Source organism: Phocoena sinus, chromosome 2, assembly GCF_008692025.1.
Source record: "Phocoena sinus isolate mPhoSin1 chromosome 2, mPhoSin1.pri, whole genome shotgun sequence".
Lineage (NCBI taxonomy): Eukaryota > Metazoa > Chordata > Mammalia > Artiodactyla > Phocoenidae > Phocoena > Phocoena sinus.
Window position 1 is genome coordinate 7,523,114 of NC_045764.1, and position 18,292 is coordinate 7,541,405.

Consider the following 18,292-nt stretch of genomic DNA (forward strand, 5'->3'; position numbering starts at 1 on the left):
AGTTATTGCCTCTGAGTCCTTTTGTCAGTGATGTGTTGAGTATTTCTCTTTGTAATTTTTGTTTCAAAGATTTTTTTTGATGTGGACATTTTTTTTAAAGTCTTTATTGAATTTGTACAATATTGCTTCTGTTTTATGTTTTGGTTTTTTGGCCACAAGGCATGTGGGATCTTAGATCCCAACCAGGGATCGAACCCACACCCCCTGCATTGGAAGGTGAAGTCTTAACTACTGGACCGCCAGGGAAGTCCCTTTCTTTACAGTTTTATGGCTGGAAGTTGAAGTGTCTACCCAGAGATGCAAAGGGCATCTCACATCTGGGGATGAGCTCCCTGCTTTTACCCCTGGATTTAGGAAGCATGTTTGTTCACTGTTATGTAGCTGATGTGGTATTGTCCTAACGTATTGCTGCTTTAAGGCCTTTGTCCTTTGTCTGTGGACAGGAATCCAAATCTGCTGATGGTCTGTTTTCCTGAAAGTGGAGGATTCCATCCTGTTGGTCTTTCTTCATGTTGCTTATGATATGATTAAGTGATTACTAAGATGGCTACAAAGCACACACAAAGCAGGAGATTAGCAGTTTCGCATCCTCTACTTATCATTTTAAAGATATGAACATTGTTACTTTGATATTTTCAGCTGAACATTCAGTTCTGTGGCTTTAGTTAATAAGTTAGTGACTGTTAACGTTCGCAGTCTCTCCCAAAACTAAGGCACAGCTCACTTTGAAGTATAAACTGTGATGGGTAACTACTTAATTGTTCGTCCTAATACTGTTTTACGTTAAAAGACCATTCTATCCTCTGCTTAAAACAATTGAGAATATTCTACTTGGGGGCACCCTTAAAGCATTCATCATTATATTTGGAAATATTCTAATTTAATTTTAGTCAGATTTTATGAGTTGAGCATTTTGGAGGCTAAGAAATATACTCCAAATAATACCTAGTGGTTTCTTCCTTTTATAATGGAAACCACTCTTTGACTTTAATTATTTCTTGGGTCTGTCATCGTCTTTTATGTAATAGACTGGGCTTGGAAGGTATCACAGATTCTAAGTAAGACACGAGAAGTGTCATTATTATCGCATTACCATGATCATAAACTGCGGGAGCCTGTAGAATATAAGCTGAAGAACTTGCCGTGATACAGAAGATAGGCTTCATGAGGGCAGGAGCTTTGATTCCTTTCCTGCTAATTGCACACTGTTTAGAACAGTGCCAGGCACTTAATAGATGTGGAATAAATACTTGATGAATTATTGGAAGATTGGACTCCCTGGATTCCCTCTGTGGGCTACTGTAAACAGTAGGCATTTGCTTTCCAGGAGTCATATCTTCTCCAAAAGGGCAGGAGTAGCTTTTTGAAAGTGAAAGGCTTGTTGTGTGTGGCTTGACTCAGACCCCACCAGGCACCGTGCCTGACGCACAGTTGCTGGTCAGATGTTTAGAACGAAATTCCAGTGGGACGGCCAGCTAGTTGCTTCTTTTTGTTCATGTTTGTCAGTGGCTTCGAGAATCATCATAGGCCCAGTAGGTGGAGAAAATGGGGCATGAAGAGCCCAGGGAGGTTGATGCGAAGCTGTTTTGAATTTCTCATTTGTAAATACTGGGACTTTGGCATACTGGAATATGATTTTTTTTTTTGATGATAGGCATGGAAATGGTATGAACAACCTGGATTAAAGTTCTTGTTGAAAATAACTTGGCGTGTCAGACATTTATCGGAGGCTCTATCAGAATTGATGGCAGCTGTTTTTTTTTTTTAATTTATTTATTTTGGGCTGTGTTGGGTCTTTGTTGCTGCGCCCGGGCTTTCTCTGGTTGCGGTGAGCGGGGGCTACTCTTCGTTGTGGTGTGCGGGCTTCTCATTGCGGTGGCTTCTCTTGTTGCGGAGCATGGGCTCTAGGCACGTGGGCTTCAGTAGTTGGAGCGCACGGGCTCAGTAGTTGTGGCTCGCGGGCTCTAGAACGCAGGCTCAGTAGTTGTGGCTCGCGGGCTCAGTAGTTGTGGCACGCGGGCTCAGTAGTTGTGGCTCGCGGGCTTAGTTGCTCCGCGGCATGTGGGATCCTCCCAGACCAGGGCTCGAACCCGTGTCCCCTGCATTGGCAGGCGGATTCTTAACCACTGCACCACCAGGGAAGCCCAATGGCAGCTGTTTTATACAGGTACCTAAAACAGCTTCTGTCATGCCTTCTCCTTCTCGGGGACCTGCCACACTTCTGTCTCACGACCATGTCACAGGGGAACCACATCTGGTTTCCGAGCCCTGGGTTACCTGCCCCTCTTACTGGTTCGGCCAAATCTCCTGTCACTCACCCCTTCGGTCCCCGTGTTTCAGTCGGGCTGGTCTCTCCATTGTCTCTCCCATCGGTGGGCCCTTCCTACTCCTTAAAAATCCGCTGCTTGGTCACACCCTTCTTTTGAGGCTTGTTGCTTCAGTGGAGTTTCACACCCTGACTAATCTGTTTTGCCTACTCTCCACAATTTTGTTCTGAATCAAGATGTAGTGTCATGTGATACTCATGTTACTTGTGTTGATTTAGTTTTTACAAAAAGACTAAATACTCTTAAAAGGGATTCTTGTACTTCTTTTATATTCCCTAAGCCTGTGATGGGCGTTTGTTCCAAATGAAAAAAAATAAAAGAAAAAATAGGAAATGCTGATGGGACAGACTTGATTTTTGGAACACTCCGCTTACCCATTCCGAGGATGTGGGGAACATAGGGGCCCGGAGCTAATTAATACTGTTTGATTGTCTGGATCTCAAGCCGCTGAGTGAAGCCGGATGTGAAATAGTCCTGCCCTGCTGGTTGAAGTGAGACTGTGCAGGCTGGGGCTGTGGATTTGGAAACCTGGAGATGGTGTGAACATTGAATGAACTGGAATGTTTCAGCTTGGGAAGGAGGATGTCGGAGTTTAAACTAACACAATTTTCTTCACATTTATAGAAAGCATTTACCAGTCCTTGCAGCACAACACAACACAACACAACACTTTTCTGATGACCGAATGAGAAGCTGTGGGCTGAAAGGACTTCAGTTCAATAAGGCTGATAGAAATTGCTCGTGGGAGCCTTTTTGGTTGCTTTTTTTTGAAGAAAAGGGTAACTTCAATTTCCCTGGTGTGGTTTCCCCTAGAATGGAATTCCTGGAGGGCAGGGCCGCCAGTGTTATTTGCCATGTGTCCTGGTACTCAGTGCTGGCACAAGAGGTGCTCAGTGAAGGTGGGTGGGTGGATGGATGGATGCATGGATGGATAAAAGGATGGATGGATGGATGGATGCATGGATGGGTGGTGCAGCTGCTTGGTCTTGGAGACGGAGGGAGAGGAGACTCTTGGAGATGGAGCAGTGGCTCTTGCTGTCCTGACCAGCCTTGCTCTTTCCCTGATTGTGTTATGGCCCAGACCCCATTGGAGGTGTGGCTGATCATGATGGGTGCTCCTTTAGTGCTTCTCTACTGGAGCTGGACACACTTTTTTTTTTTGAAGTTTTACAGATGATTCTGATGTGCAGGGGAGAATTGGAAACCACAGCTGTAGTGTTTGAAGGAAAATGGAAGTTAACTTAAGCCAGTTTGTCCACATGTAAATAAACAAAAGCAGCTTATCCTTTTTGCCTGGGGGTGGGGGTGGGGGTGGGGGGAGGTGTTATTTTGCTGAGATGGACCCACCTAACTCACTAGTTGTTTTTCTTCCCCCTATATCTTCATCTGCTGTTTTGGACTTTTTCCCCCCACCTTTGGCTCTTGGCAGCTAATAAGAATTCAAGCTCTTTGGGCACATTTTTATTACACCTGGTGGAACATATTATAAAGGTGTTGAAGTGTTTCTTAAAATTTAGCAACAAAGTGTAGGTGGTTTCCAGCTCCAGCCACTAGATTTAGAATCTCCCTGCTCAACTCCCCGTCCACCCCCCGGATTTCCAGTCCTTTCTGCGATCGCCAGTTAGCAGCAGCTTAGTCTGAGTTCAGAATCGCAGGAAGGAAAGCGGTTGGGAAAACCGGGACCAGGTGAGCGCTGCCCGTTGACCTCTCTGTTTAGTTATCTTCCTGGACAATTCTTGAAATGTCCATCCAAGTTTGGTCATTTTCTGGCTGTGTAATAATTCAGACGATACTTTGTGAATCAGTAACCTTTTATATGTTATGCATTTTGGCATCGCTGGGAAGGTTAAGTAGTTATTTACCTTTTACACCGCAGGGTGAAGTACATAGGAATTTGGGAAGTCGTTTGTGCGTGCGCGTGCGTGTGCGTGTGCTTCTGCTAAGCAGGCAGGGGAGGAGAGCAGTGGGGACCCTGTGGTGAATTGCAAAGCATAAAGATGCATTGATGGGGGAGGTGAGGGAAGCGTGATGCACTGGGGAAACTCAGAGGGAATTACCTGGACTGAGGGAGCGTGGGTCCGAAGAGGAATTTAGTCTTTTTCTCTAAAGATTAAAAAAAAAAAAAATGATTTGCCTGACTCCAAAACAGGAAGGGGTGGCTCTGCCTCATTTCTGTTTCCTGCTAGTAGAGGACTTCTCTCGCAGGAGATAAAAACACCATCACACAGCAGTAAAGAGCCCAGACACTGGTGGCAGACCCACTGGGCTGATGAAGCTCTTACAGCTGCACGACCTTGCACCAGTTGTTAACATCCCTGGGCTTCAGCTTCTCCTCTTTCAATAAGGACAGTAATCCCTCCATCATAGGACTGTCTCGGAAGGCAAATGACGTGAAAGATTCAGTGTTCAAGATGGTGCCTGGGACTTCCCTGGCGGTCGAGTGGTTGGGATTCCGCACTTCCACTGCTGGGGGCACGGGTTTGATCCCTGGTCGGGGGACAAGGATCCCGCATGCCGGGCAGCACGGCCAAAAACCAAAACCAAAAAACCAAAAACAGTGCCTGGAACATAGTAAGCACTGAATAAATTTTAACAAGAAGGAGGACTAGTATTTCTAAGGATTACCTGGGAACCAAACTGTCATTGATAACAGAGCTTCTATTACAGATTGCAGTGTTTTAAAACTCCCATTTAAATCAGGAGGTTGCAGGAGTGCACAGACCCACAGGGTGGATATTCAGTGGGGAGAAATAGAAAGAGTAGAGATTAACTTTGCCCAAGACAAGTGAATACTTTTCTTATTGGTCCGTGACCAATTTAGGACAAAGAAAAATGTTCATCGGCTGCATCCTTTCTAACCCTGCAAAATTTACTGAGACACTGAATTGCTTTCACAAGTGATCATCAAACATTTAGTAATTGTAAGCCCTGGAGATACAGTGGTGCACAGAGAGCAGTGGCCCCGACGCTCAGGTAGCTTCATATCTAGAGGGAAGATGACCAAAAAACATGTTCCCAGCAGTAAAATGAACAGTTCCCCAGGCTGTGAGAGGGTTGGGATGCGAGCTTAGGACAGACTGATGGTGGAAGGACCCACGTTAGGTGGGGTGATCTGGGCAGGTGATGTTTGAGTGGAGATTCAAGGGTGAGCCGGTAGTATGGAGAGATTTGGGATGGGAAGGGATGGGTTGGGGCAGGTACTGGCATGAGCACAGACTAGGTAAAAAATGAAGCGAGGGCTTCCCTGGTGGCGCAGTGGTTGGGAGTCCGCCTGCCGATGCAGGGGACGCGGGTTCGTGTCCCGGCCCGGGAAGATCCCACATGCCGCGGAGCAGCTAGGCCTGTAAGCCATGGCCGCTGAGCCTGCGCATCCGGAGCCTGTGCTCCACAGTGGGAGAGGCCGCAATGGTGAGAGGCCCGCGTACCGCAAAAAAAAAAAAAAAAAAAAATGAAGGGAGGCTGGCATGACTGGAGGGGCGGGGAGCAAGGCTGCGGGGAGAGACGGAGAGATGCAGGGGACGAGGTGTGAGAAGTAGGCCCGGGTCAGGTCAGGTAGGGAGGGACAACCATGGTCAGGGGCTTAGAGAAGCTTCTGGGGAGTGACCTGACCTAAATTACATTTTAAGACAATCCCACGGGCGGAAGATCAATTCTTAGTGCAAGCTTCCTGCTTTAACATTTTTCTGTTTGATAATGAAGAAAACATGAGGAGAGCGTTTTTAGCCGTGGAAATGTTGGTATCTGGATATATTTGAGAAGCAGTAATGACAGCGAGACCTTCTGGGTTTTCAACCTGGAATTACGTTGCAGCTGTACTGTGAGGCCGGGCTGGTGGCCCTGATCACGTCCTACAGGTTCCCGGCAAGAAGAGCGCACAGGAGGTGGCTGTTCTAGCCGGAGGTTGGCACAGCTTCGTGTGTCAAGAGCAGAGCTGTCGTTCGTCTGGGCTGTGGCCAGTGAGAGCGCTGTGACCTGGCCGATGGCTGGCAAGCTGAGCGCTGACCGATGTACTTCCGTTTTCAGTCACAGCATCCAGGCCAAGCCGGGAACAATCCAGAAACTCCGCGATCAGCACTTGTAGATCTTCTGTGCTTTTGGGGAGAGTAACATGGGCCGCTTTAATGTAAATTTCTGATAGCCAGTTACGGATGATGAAATCAGTTGTTTCGGATGACAGAGAAGGACCCTTTGGAAGGCCTCTTTAAAGCAGTCGTTATTAATCCAACAGTGCTCGTTTTTATGTGGAGCGCTGAGAGAGGAGTGCTATGCTGTCTTACTGGTTTGCCTCCAAGTATGGAAAGTCCCAACACACAGGCAGTGAGGGGCTGCATTTCAGAAACAAGCTTTAATCGGGATTTCTTCTGGTCGTGGATCTTCCGAGGAGTCACCCTATTATTTTGTATTATAGTTGCAGATGGGCAAAAGGCAGATTTCTCATGTTTCCCTTTTTGGGAGGGATGGGGTAGTGTGTGTGGCTTCGAAAGGCCTGTCTCTGTTGGAGCCTGACTTTGTTGCCTGGTGCGGGGTGTGTGTGTGTGTGTGTGTGTGTGTGTGTGTGTGTGTGTGCGTGCGTGCCTGTGTGCGTGTGTGTTTGTGTGCAAAAAGGTCTGCAAGTTTAGATCAGACTGCCCTGATTAGTGAGAACCTCTGGTCTCCTGGTCTGGGGCCCACAGGTGAGGAAACTGACCCCACGGGGCAGGATCATTTGCTGAAAGCACAGAGCCTGTCGGTGGCTGAGCTGGGACTGGGACCTGGCATTTTTGGTGCTGGGACCTGTGCCTTTTGACAAAACACGTTGTTTAGATTAATTGTAAAGAAAATGGTTAGTAACAGATGTAATGAGGAAACAAATAATGTCCGATTATTCCAAGCCAGTGAGTTGAATCTTTTTAAATCTGCAGTGAACCATTTTAAGAGAAAACAAAATTTGTTTCTTGCTTGTGAGATAGAAGCAGAACTTATTTTAAAAAATGAGAATGAGGCAAAATAAAACTAGATTAAAGACAAATAAAAATGTTAGTCTAGGATACTTTGTATCTTTGTTTTATGATCAGGCTTTAAATTAGAATGTCGGTGGGTATACACACTACTATATATAAAATAGATAACTAATATGAATACTGTATGGCACAGGGAACTCGACTCCATACTCGGTAGTGACCTAGATGGGAAAAGAATCTATAAAAGAGTGGGTATATGTATATGTATAACTGAACCATTATGTTGTATAGCAGAAGCTAACACAACATTCTAAATCAGCTATACTCCAATAAAAATTTAAAAAAAATTAGAATGTCAGTGGGAGTGACATTTAATGATTCTAAATTCATAATGTCATCAGTACTTAATTAAAATAATGGATGTATTAGTGAATCTCCTTTTGTTAGATGATATTATTTAATCTGGTAGTTTCATAATTAATTTTTTTTCCTAAGGGTAAAAAGACGCTGTTATCTCTTCAGATTATTAAATAGCTATATAGCAACAATGTCCTGTTTTCTGAACATTCATAAATTCAATGTATGTCCTTTAGACTTTACGGGTGCTTTTATCCAAGTCAGCTTCAAGGGTTGTATTCCCCTTTGGTTTGCCAAACCAGTTATTTCTTAATACTTGGAAAGTAGTTTATATAATTAGTGATAGATGTATAGTGTAAAACAAAGAACTAAACTGCTAAATACCAGTCTGAGCAGGCATTACTGTCCACTGTTGCTATGACAAGTAACAGTTTAAGTGTAACATATATAGCTGACTTGTTACACCTTGAGGACACATGCGCACACAGCTCATCTCTATTTGCTGTTTTATAAAAAAGGCCCGATTCAGTGATTAGGTGATGGTGTATTATCGACATGTCTTTCATCAACTTGGTTAAATTAATTTGGTCGATGTGCTTTGGTTCTTTCCACGGAACAGCCTGTCAGTGCTTCTGTTTACCCACTTTTTGGAATAAGGAAGTGGAGGGGGTAGCATTTGCCAACTAATGTGGACAGGAAAGCAAGGGAGAAATGTAATCCTATTTTGAAAAATTCTGTCGACACTTATTAACTACTTGGTCCTGGTACTTCCTCTTTCGAAAACCGATTTAATGCAATCCTGCCCTCCACTGTGAGGTTGTTTATTGCCCTCAGCAGAATTCCTGGCATATTTGAGGCCCTGCCCCTCCGATTCCTGCCGGATCCCCAAGCCACAACTGGCTCAGTCGCTCTCCTGCTCTCCTGCCTTTATTCTGTCCCTGGTCAAGACCTCGTAGGGTAAATACAGTTTAACCCTAGTGATTGTTCTAGGGCACTCCTGCTGCCCCATCTGAGTCCCAGCCTTTGTGGCTCTCTGCCTGTCATTGTCTTGGCTTTGAATGAAGTCCGATAACTTTGCCCTGCCTTACAAACCTGGGACACCCACCTCCCTTCCCTTAGTAAACAGACTCATGGGAGGTGGGTGTTATGTGCAGTGCTGATGAAATTGGACATATTTCCGAAGGTTAGTAATAGGTATCTGTGTGGGAGGTGTGTTTGAAGGGTGGAGCAGTGAGAGGGTAGAAGGAAAAAAGATAAGTTTTCTGACTCTGAACGAAAGATAAGAAGTTTCTGACTTTGAACGGGTGAAGCCCGCTGAAATTTGGTAACCTGTGCTCATGGCCGCTGAGATACTGGCTGGGGGGAGGGGGTGATGAGTCCTTATTAACAGTCAGTCATTAATCCAGACTGCAACCCTGAGAGGGAAAGATAAGGAACTCGGAGCTCAGAAGGCAAACGCCCAACAAAGGTTTTGAAATGAGTTACAGCTTATGTTTGAACTCTGGCCTTCCCATGACTAATTGTACGACTTTGGATAAGTGCCTTAGCCCCTCTGGCCCTCTACCTCCAGTGTTGTGAAAATTCAATGAGGTGATGGATGTGGACATTTAGGACCGTGCCCAGCCCACAGCTAATGTTTACTGAATATTTTAATATTTTTCTTGTTGAACCAAGGTCATCCAGCTAACACGTGGCAGAGCGGGCTCTGACTTTCTCAGACTTGAAAGCTTAGCTCTTTCTACTGTTTCATAACCACCATTACTGTCGCCATGCCTCTTTTCAACAGGAAGAAAAACACATCAATTCTTAGTTGTCTCCCTTACCATTTTCCGCATGTTTCCCACATGCGGGTGTAAATGACCTTTGACGGTTGGGTTGCAGGTACCTGGGACTGGAGAACTTCCTCTTACCTATTGTTAACTCCAGTTAAGTGTGTGGAATTTTGTCCTGCTTCTTAAAAAATATGCAACTAGAATTATTTTGGTATTAAGAATCTGAGTTACACTGCAGTGTTTTTGTTTTGTTTTGTTTTGTTTGCGGTACGTGGGCCTCTCACTGCCATGGCCTCTCCCGTTGTGGAGCACAGGCTCAGCGGCCATGGCTCACAGCCCTAGCTGCTCCGTGGCATGTGGGATCTTCCCAGACTGGGGCACGAACCCGTGTCCCCTGCATCGGCAGGCGGACTCTCAACCCCTGCGCCACCAGGGAAGCCCTACACTGTAGTTTTTAACACAGAAGCAAATGCCATTACAGTTAGCTTTAAATATTGATGTACTATGGGTATCATTTTATTTATGGATAGAGAAACTTTTGAAACTGCTTTTAAAAGAACACTTTAAGAAGGGGAGAAAATACTGCCTCGGTGATCTCTGTTCCCCATGTTCATCATCACAGGGAAAAAGGCTTGTTACTGAACTATGAACAAATATCATTCTCTAAGTAATCTTTAATTTGTATTTCTTGTACTCATTCACATATAGCTAGGAGGATTTGAGGTTATTCTTTAACGATTAGAATAAGGATATTTTAAAGATTAGACAGAGGAGAAGATGATGACTTTTTAGTATCAGTAATAGAAGCTCAGATAAACTTTTAAAAGGTCATGGTTTTAAGTGCTTCCCATTTGGAAGGGATGATGGCTGCTCGTCCAGTTTATGTTTCTGTTGGAAGTTTTCAGGTGCTTTCCCTGGTACGCGGAGTGCTGCCAGGTGATGGTGGCAAGTTTAAGTAAAAGAATTAGGACAGGATTTTCCCAGCTGCATCCATTAGTGGGTAACAAGAAGCATTACAAAAAAAAGAAACTGAAAAATATCAGAGTGTATATAGCGTAAGGCTAGTATTGCTTCTGGAAACTTTTACTTCAGCTAATTTTAGTGTGGTTATTGGGTCCCTGTGTATAAAGAGGATTACAGACAGAAAAGTTTGAAAGCCATTGATCTGAGGTATTTTAGAAAGTCTATCAGCTTTAGAGCAAGTCTAAATGTTACATAGAAGGGAAGTTCCACTGAGTCCTTAACATTGGTTTTCCTACATGGCTCACAGAATGAAATTTAGGAACACTCAGTGGTAACTCAGATTTTTTTTCCCCAGAGCTAATATATATTTTATAAATGGAAAATAAGGTTGGGACTTCCCTGGTGGCGCAGTGGTTAAGCATCCGCCTGCTAATGCAGGGGACACGGGTTCGAGCCCTGGTCCGGGAAGATCCCACATGCCACGGAGCAGCTAAGCCCGTGCTCCACAACTACTGAGCCTGTGCTCTAGAGCCCGCGAGCCACAACTACTGAGCCCATGCACCACAACTACTGAAGCCTGTGCTCCGCAACAAGAGAAGCCACCACGATGAGAAGCCTGCGCATCGCAACGAAGAGTAGCCCCCGCTCGCCGCAACTAGAGAAAGCCCGCGTGCAGCAACGAAGACCCAACGCGGCCAAAACACACGCGCGCGTGCGTGCGCACGCACACACACACAAAACCTGTTAAAAAGAAGAAAGAAAGAAAGAAAATGTTTATGACTTCAGCTCTGAAGCTTCATGGATGAAATTACGAAAGTAAAATTGATAGGGTCCTTCCTAATTATCACGTCACATGTACTGTTGTGTTTGTAGATTTTGTACTGTAGACTGAATTTAAAAATCTTAAATTGGACTCTTAAATACTTGGGTTCTTACTCAGTTTGACATTTGTAAGATTACAAACTAAAGGGTAGAGATTTTTGTTCATTGAATTACCTTGAAAACTTTTTAAAAGAAGCATCTTATTTTTCATGGCTTTTGGCTGCATTTTACTTTTGAATACTTCATTGAAGTAGGTAAAACTATCCTATCTTAAGCTTTTCAGATTCTTTTTTTGTTTGTTTGTTTTGTTTTTTTAAGGCATAAGGGAAGTAGTTAGGTGTCGTGATACATCTGTAGTTTCTTGTTAAATTATTTTATAACTGTTCTTCCGGAAGCGACTGATGATTTCCTTTATAACTGGTTGTAAGTAGAGGACAAATTTTCATAATGGATGTGTTGATATGTCATTTGTCCTTGCCCTTTTCATTTAATTAACCAGTAGCTTCTATTACGTGTGGAGTTTAAAACAGACAGAGTTAAAGTTCTGAACTTTTGGACAGGAGCTGTGAGAGTAGTCAGAAGCTGATGGGAAGTTTCTGGATACCAAGTTCTTGAGTAAGGAGTCCTGTTGCAACAAAAGAAATGAAAACATTTCAAACTTGGGTAACTTCAGAAAGAGAGAGAAGCAGAGTTCTCCCTCTCCTGTGGAACTGGGTTCGGGCAGAGCGTTTACTAGTTACCAGCCTGTCCTGTTCTTTTACTTAATCAGTACTGTTTCTGCAGTTGTGGCAAGACTTGGGGAAAACATGTAAAACAACTAGTATAACAGGTTAGCAGCAGATTTGATTGCGATGCCAGAGTGAGTAGCCTGGTGGAGGATGTGTTGGTACTCAGGGCACACGTCCTAATCCCTGTTGGCTGAGGACCTGGGGGCTGTAGACACAGTGGTAAGTGGTTTGAGTTCTACATACTTGGATGCGGGGAGGAAGGGGTGATGGTTAAGGCTTTGTTTTAAGAGAGAATTTCCTTGAGGATGGAAGCTACCAAGTAAATAGGAGAGTCTTGCAATCGTCATAAGTTGTACTTAAAACAATTTATGTTTGAACATAAACACCCTTAAAACATCTTGTTGGAATGAAGATGAATAATATCACTCAACTTCTATAGGATCTGGAGCGTGATTGGTGTATCTGTTGCTCATTACTCACGTAAGTGATTATCTATGGCCTCTGTTTATTCTAGGAATAGATAAATTTTTGAAATCTTGACTATTTTCTAATTAACAGTGAGCCCCCTTCCATTCCAGCAAGAAGAAAGGCTGTTATGCTTTTCAGACATCATGGCCCCTGGTGTCTGCTGGTTTAAATGCAGCCTCCTTCTTTTTAGGCTTTTGTTTTTCTGTGTTCCTTGTTTGCCAAGTAGGTTGCTGTCAGTTTTTCCCCAATTCTTATTTTGGAGGTTTTCCGCTGCCTATTAACTGCATGTGGAGAAAGGGCTCCAGTGGAGGCCCAAGGGAGATTGTATCCAGTTTCCGGGCTGGGTGGGCCTGTGAGATGGGGGTGACTGAAATAACCGTTTAGGGTGCGTAGACAGCCCCACGGGGCTGGGGGTGCCTTGTTTTTATTTTCCTGTGGCTGAAGGAAAGCCTGTGGGAAAACGGTAAGGCCTGGCGTCCTAGAATGACAGGCCTCCTGAGGGAGTTGAAGTAATGCGTGGAGTTCAAGCAGAGAAAGTGAAGAGTCAGCGTAGTTTACTCCCTTGTTCCGGGGCCAGCGCCCGCTACAAATGTGTTTACGTTTGAACTTTTGCCAAAATCCCGGTAGTTTAGAAAGGGAGGTTTTGTGTAGAAGGCAAAGCTGAAGGCTGAAAGGGCTCCCAATAAAAGGTCCCCGTCTTGTTGCTTACTGCAGCTTTATTACAGATGCTGTGAGGACTGGACACTTCTAAGAAATGGTCGTTGCTCTAGTTTCCCTTTCAGCTTCGGAGCTGAGGTGCACAGTTGCTGCTGACCTTACCCGGAGGGGCCTGATGAGCCCCTTGTCCGGAGGCTGGAGTGCCTTTGAAGACAGTTGAATTGGATTTGTGTCCTAGTCAGCTCGGGCTGCCAGAACAAAATACCATAGGCTGAGTGGGCTAAGCAACAGATACTTATTTCTCACAGTTCTGGAGGCTGGACGTCCAAGATCAGGGTGCTGGCTGATTTGATTCCTGGTGAGGACTCTCTTCTTGGCTTACAGACAGCAGCCTTCTTACCATGTCCTTACATGGCAGGGATAGGGAGAGATGCCAGCTCTGGTGTCTCGTCCTCCTATAAGGACACTGGTCCCATCATGGGGCCCCCCCCCCATGCCCTCCTCTACTCCTAATCACCTCACAAAGGCCCCACCTCCACTTACTGTCACATTGGGGGGTGGGGCTTCAATGTATGAATATTGGGGGACACATTCCCCCCATAACCGTCTGTGTGTGGCAGGGTCGGTTGTCTACCTAACGGCCACTGCTGTCCCCTCTTCACTGCTGGAATGCCACGTCCCCAATTTCCCAGCATCCTTTGTTGCTATGGTGATTAAATGATGCAGCTCTAGCCAATGAGGTGTCGGAAGGCCCCCTGGGGGCTTCTGGGAGTGGCTTCCCTCCAAGATAAAGACACCCAGTGTGGGGGGGCTTTCCCAGTCTGCCGTTCCTCCTGGAGGTGCTGGGACTGCTGAGCAGAGCAATGAGAAGACCCCAGAGCCCCCATGACACCACTGAACTCTGAAGCAGCCTTGCACAGCCTGATACCACATTCTTACGAGAGGTAAAAACGAGCCCCTGTGGTTGCAGCTCCTTAGAGGCAGGTGTTGTTACATGTGGCCCAGAGCATCCTCATTGATGGAGTCACAAGGGGAGAACCTTCCTCCTTTTGGAGCTGGAAGGAGGTACAGTCTTACGAAGAACTTCTCCCAGAGACGGCCCCGGGCTTCCCACCCTCAACGTGTGTATGTATCACACTAGTGATTGTGGGCCTGTCTTCTGCACTAGCTGTGAGCCCTGGATGGCAGGGACCATGTTTCACTCCTCCCTAGATCTTTAGGGCCTGACCCGAGGCTCATACAAAGGAGGGACACTCATGGTTCTGGCCTTGCTGACAACGGTGGGCTTAATAATCCTTTCTTGGTTTTGGTGTCCTCATAACAAGACTGGCTGTTTGTTGTTCACAGAAAGCCCACGGGGTAACCAGAAGAGGGGTAGGTGGGAAAACAGACTTTAATTAAAAGGACCTGGGCTGTGCCCATAGCCGCTCTCTGAGGTTTAGTTAGCGCCAGTTGATCCTCCAAAGACCCAGACGGAGACGTGCCCCAATCCTCACACTAATTTTTCACGGTGGAAGCAGAAATCAAATAAAGAGTCAACTTATATTCGTGTAATTAGGAAACGTGTTAATGAACCATTCAGAAAAACACATAATTGTAACGATTGTTTCTCACATGAAGATCTCTTTAAGAGTGAAAAATGTTTTCCAGACAAACTCTAACTGTGCTGTATTTCAAAAGTGAAAAAGTTAAGTTGAGTGACTGGAAGTCAGAGCACCTTTTTCAATGGAAATAAACCTTTTTGACCCACAATATGGCTGAAATACAGCGTATTTGAGATGAAAAGTTGTAAAATATAGGATAACTGGCTGTCCTTTTACCAGCAAGGAAACAGACCTAGGGAAGTGATAAGTCAGGATTTAGGTTTGTGGACCTTTTATTTGAGGTTCTTTCTACTCTCATGTTACTAGTAACTTAGTAAGACAAACGAGTGTGGAATCCCACCAGCCAGCAACCTCCAGGAATGCACGTGTCACTGTAGAGAGGTTCGGTTCATTTAGCTTCTGCAGCGGGGCGAGTGTAGCCTGGAAGGGTGCTGGGATTCTCTGGGAAAGGCAGAGTTGGGTCTCTGCTTATGCTGGGTGCTTTGAAGGTGGGGTTAGAGAAAGGGGGCCAGACCCGGGCTGGATGTGGTCGGGAAGCAGGTACAGTTCAGTGATTGGGTATCTTAACAATTTTTATATAGGAGGCCGGACATTAAAGTGGGGTTAGAGTCGTCACTTAGTAAAGAATTAGTCACAGCTCAGTGAGAAAGGAGGATGGCCATTCATTTTTGTGGAGGTCAGCGTCTGGGTCCTATGCTGAGCTTTCTTTATGTCCTGATGGCATATTGGGGTCGGTTGTCAGTAAGGCCTGTCCTTACTTCTCCTGTTGTCAGTAGGGCTGATTTTCACTTTTCCAGTAGTTTATTTGATTTGATCCGGTAGTTAATTGATGCTTGAGGAAGGGTAGGTTTTAATAGGAGAAGGATAAGATGGAGAGTCTGAAGAGGGTGTCTTAAGTCACTGTGTCTGAGCTGTCACTGGTTTTTAATGTTCTGGTTACTCAGTGTCAATATCAGGTTAATAAAAAATGGCAAACGAGTCGTTTTCTCCTCCCCTAAGAGGCATTTTTTTTTTTTTAATCATCACAGTGACTTTGTAGTTTTCTGGAATTTGGCAGGATATAGAAGCAGATGGAAGTGTGGTACTTACAACTGAAACATATTATCATCTTCAAAGATGCCATCCCGTTATTGATGGAAATGTTAATGGTGATGTTAGTGCCAAAAACACCCCCCACCCCAAAATGAGTAGGAAATGTAGAAAATCAATTTAGAAAATTCAGTATAGGAGTCAGAAGTGAGAGAGGCGGTGTATTTCCAGCCAAGTGAGGGCCAGAGGCAGACACAGGTTTCAGTCCAGGCGTGGCCACTTTCTTTGTGAACTTAGCCAAGCTTCAGTCTCTCTGGGCTTCAGTTTCCTCATGTGTGGTGCTGGGGAAGTTGAGCAGATGGTCTCTGCTCTTTCTAAATTGAGTCCTTTTGAAGATAGTCTCCGCTTTTGAAAATATTTGTTTGGGTGCCCAGCTGGACCAGGTCATGCATTTTATGAAATTATTATTCCCCTCTTGAAGACAGGAATATTTGAGGGCTTTGAAAGCTAGTCCAGCAGAAAGTTTTTTTCTGGTCTGTGTGGTTTCCTTCCTCTCAGGAGGGACCAGGCCTAAACCCACCATCTTCCCAGTCCATCCATCCCCTTTGTAGTCTCCTGAAATGAGTGACTGAGGTGTTTCCTCCTTAGAAAATCACATACAGTAAATGTGCCAAGGTAGCCTCCTTTATTCAGAAATTTGCAGTTTGGGAATAAAGGCTGGTGGCGTTTGTTTGCAAACCTGAATTTTGTGAATATAAAATAGCATCATATAAAAATCAAAGTATTACGTTACATGCAAATTTTGAAGGCAGAAACCAAAAAAGTGAAAGAAATTGATCAAAATTTGCATAATTTCAAAGGTGATAGGCCAGGTGGTTTGTCAAGGGTGTTTATGGAATCGCCAGTGACAGCCCCACTCTAGCTGGTGATAGGAAGGCCTTCCGTGTTAAACCCGTGTCACGCTCCATGCTGTCACTCAAGGGCATTAAGGTTTCTGCTAATGTGGGCTGTTATTTAATGTGCACTTAAAATCAAACCATCTTTTTAAAGACTTCAGGCAGGTCTTCGCCACGAGGTTTGTCAATGGTGGTACCAGCGATAGTGGCAACGCCTCTTTCCCCCATCAATAACTTTGTAACAGAGGCGCTGAAACACTAGGAAGAAGACACAAGGATGGGTGGGATGCATCATGCTGTTGATTTCGGGGAGGAAGCACAGAGCACACTTCCAAATATACGATTTATCCTAGAGAGGCCCTAGAGCAGAGTGGTGCGGAGTGCGGACTCTGGAGCTAGCTGTGCGAGCTGCCACTTACTGGCTTTGCAGCCTTGGGTGAGTTACCTAGTCTCTCTGGGCCTCAATTTCCCCATCTGCACAACGGGGCAAATTTTAGTATCTACCTCAGAGGTGTGTGGCACACCGTAAACAAAAAAACAGATCTCTGTGCCCTGCCCCAGCGATTCTGATCCAGTGCCTTTCAGCTAGGGCATTTGCACTGAACAAGCTCCCTGGCGATGTGGATACTGCTGGTCATTGGGTGACGCTCTGAAAAACTTTTGTTCATGCAAACGCACAGACTAGAAAATAAAGGACATACTGTTTTGGAACCTGACATTTTTCTCTCATTTGATACATCGTGAATATTTCCCCTTTCATTATTTATTCTAACAATATGATTTTATTAAAGCTGCATTGTATCACAGATTAGACATTTAAGTGGTTTCTTTCCTTTTTCACTATCATAAATCATACCTAAAATATTCTTACACATATTCTTATATGTTTTGTGTCCTTGTCTGATTACCTCCTTGGAGTAATTCCTGCAAGGGGAATTACCAGATTCACGGGTATGTACGTGGTCAAGCCTTTTGTCACACACTGCCCACACATTCTTCAGACAGGAAGTGGCAAAAATATATCTTCTTACGGGTAGTCTATGAGAGTAGACAGTGATTTTCTGAACGTAAGGCAATGAGAAAGAACTGTCATTGACTCTCTGAAGCTCCTGTATATTTGGACTTCGGTGGGAGTTGGCAGGAAGAAGATGGATTTGTAGAGAAGACAAAGACATGTCAAGAAAAACTAGAGGAGAAGCAAGAGGGCTGAATTTTTAAAACTTTAATTTACTTTTTATATGACACATTCTTATTATCTGTTTTATACATATTAGTGTATATATGTCAATCCCAATCTCCCAATTCATCACACCACCACCAGCACGTTCCCCCCTTGGTGCCCATATGTTTGTTCTCCACGTCTGTGTCTCTATTTCTGCCTTGCAAACGGGTTCATCTGTACCATTTTTCTAGATTCCACATATATGCATTAATATACGATATTTGTTTTTCTCTTTCTGACTTACTTCACTCTGTATGACAGTCTCTAGGTGCATCCACATCTCTACAAATGACCCAGTTTCGTTCCTTCTTATCACTGAGTAATATTCCATTGTACATATGTACCACATCTTCTTTATCCATTCGTCTGTTGATGGGCATTTAGGTTGATTCCATGACCTGGCTATTGTAAACAGTGCTGCAGTGAACATTGTGGTACATGACTCTTTTTGAATTGTGGTTTTCTCTGGGTATATGCCCAATAATGGGATTGCTGGGTCATATGGTA

The 18,292-nt window shown here is 44.6% G+C and overlaps 1 protein-coding gene across 3 annotated transcripts in view; it reads left to right on the forward strand.

Moving 5' to 3' along the window:
• The window catches only part of FAM107B (family with sequence similarity 107 member B), a 216,716-nt gene that overhangs the window by 167,659 nt on the left and 30,765 nt on the right, over positions 1-18,292 (forward strand). The gene's annotated exons all lie outside the window — the stretch shown is intronic.